The sequence below is a fragment of the Acyrthosiphon pisum genome, chromosome A2, assembly GCF_005508785.2.
Source record: "Acyrthosiphon pisum isolate AL4f chromosome A2, pea_aphid_22Mar2018_4r6ur, whole genome shotgun sequence".
In the NCBI taxonomy this organism is placed as follows: domain Eukaryota; kingdom Metazoa; phylum Arthropoda; class Insecta; order Hemiptera; family Aphididae; genus Acyrthosiphon; species Acyrthosiphon pisum.
The window spans coordinates 78,049,687-78,052,123 of NC_042495.1; positions in this window are offsets into that span (position 1 = coordinate 78,049,687).

Sequence of the window (2,437 nt, forward strand, 5' to 3'; positions counted from 1 at the left end):
ATCGTTAAAGTCAATTGGGAATTTAAGCCGAACAACAAAAAAAAAAAATTACTTGTTTAAAATTATATATCATAAATAATAATATTAAGATGTTATGGAATCTCCTTTAAAAATAATGAATGTGTTTGGAGTATAAATTTATGTCGTAGTTATAACGATAATAAAGTTCTATACAAAACGATGATAAAAATGATATTTCCAAAAAAGATTTAAATATTTGAAACACCATGACGCGGTCAACGATAATACCATTAACACCGGCGCCCAACGACGGCTGACGATGACAGTCGACCAATCACAGAACGAACAACTACAACACATTATGTATATATACGGGTGCAATTGAGTCGGAGCGTACCAGTCTTCGTCTACCTTTCAGACCGTCAACAATTTGGGAACAATTTTCAATCAAGAGCACAATGTTTGGCCAAGGATGTGTTCGGTGCAGAATCACCGAGTTCCAGAAAGTCTCAAATATCCAACAGCATCTGGCTTTCATGAAATATCATAATCAAAGCAGTTCAACGGAATGTCCTTCGATCGTTGAGGAAACAACCACTGAAGTCATCACGAGATATCAAGAGAAAGTAATTAAAAAGTTTCGCATAAAACGAAGAAACCTTGATGAAGAGTATTTTAATGAACAAATAAAGAAGCATTTCAACCAAATTGAAGACTATAAATTAGTTGTTGACTAATATATTTGGTACGGGAAAATATACCCTATGTAAAACGGTCCTTTTCAGGACCAACAACACATGGCTAAAACCACGTACACCATTTGTCATAATCATGATCATATTGTATTGAGAGCATATAACTTATTGCAAATAAAATAATGCGAGTGTTTTAAACATTTAGTTGGTACCTATATTGTCATATTGATATAACTTTTTAAAGACTTAGGTATAAACTTTAGTTATATTTTACAAGGTTATTTGCACAAAACCAACTATTTTGAACCAATTTGAGCATATGAATACTTTTACATACCTATTTTTTTAAGTAATTTGCTTAAACATTAGTCTCATTTAATAATGTAATAAATATAGCTAAATAGTAAATATACATATAATTTATTATTCGATTGAACCTCTTGTACGAATAATGTTCACTAAGTTTGAATCGTGAAGTATGTTTTTATTAGGCATTTATTAAACTGCTGACTTTTATAAGCTCTACATTTCTTTAGATACCTACCTATATTAGATATTAACGAACAATGAGTTTGCTTTTAAATTTAGTTTACCATACATAGCTTGACAGCTCAATCATTTTAGTATGATACAATTTACTAAAAACAATTATGTAACATTTTATTTGTAAATATTGATCCTTACATATCAAAATTGTACACATTTCAAATATATTTACGTTTATTGATACTAAATTAAGTTTTAAAATGGATAGTCTTTCGGAAATAATGAATTTGCTTTAAAATTCATTTTATCATGCATATCTTGATCCCTTGCTAATTTTAATATACTAAAATGAACTAAATGGTTCAACAATTCTTTGTCTTTATATCAGTGAATGTTAATCCTTTCTTATCAAAATTGTACGCATTTCAAATCTATACATTTTAGATTCTGAACGAAGTGATGAATGTATTGATTTTACAATGATGTGTGTTTTTTTTTTTTTTTTTGTGTCTGACGACAACTTTTGGAGCAGTAAAAATGCTTCGATTTTCAAAAGTTGTACCTTTTCTGAAAGGAAAGTGAATGTAGTTGGTACTTTGGGGGGTCAAAAGTGAAAATTTCCCAATACTTTTCAAAAGCGGCAGGAAAAACCTTAAAAAAATAACGGAAAAACGCGAATTTTTACGCAAAACCAATTTTTGACAAAAACGAAAACTTAATTTTACTGTAACTACTTGAAATTTGCAACAGATGTTTATATTAGCGTTGTCTATACAGGGTTAAATTTTCAAAGTGTTTCGACTTTTTTTGAGCTATTTATAGACAAATGAAATTTTCAATTTTTCTAAGTATTTTTTTTTAAAATAACGATAAAAAATTTTTGGTTGGATAGAAAACTTTGAAAATTTAATACAAGGTTTCTTATAAGTTGTTCTCACAGTGATAAAAAAAAATCCAAAATCGTTAGTCACAATTTTTTTTTATAAGTGCTTAAAGTTTAAATTTATACGAAATATGTCAAAATTGCGAAAATTTGCAAGTAATTTTGTGGTTGAAAAATCGTAAAATTTTTTTCTTTTATAACTAAGCTTTTAAAATTTGGTACAAGGTTCTCCATAAGTTTTTCTTTAAATATCTGTAAAAAAAACTCAACCGGACTAAGACAAAAAATTTTTAGGAGTGTTTGAAATTTAAATTTTTACAAAACCGCATTAAATAAAGGTTTAGCCTCAAACGATTTTTGATATTTGTTATTATTCAAAAGTATGAGTCGTAGAACACTTGAAAATTTTACC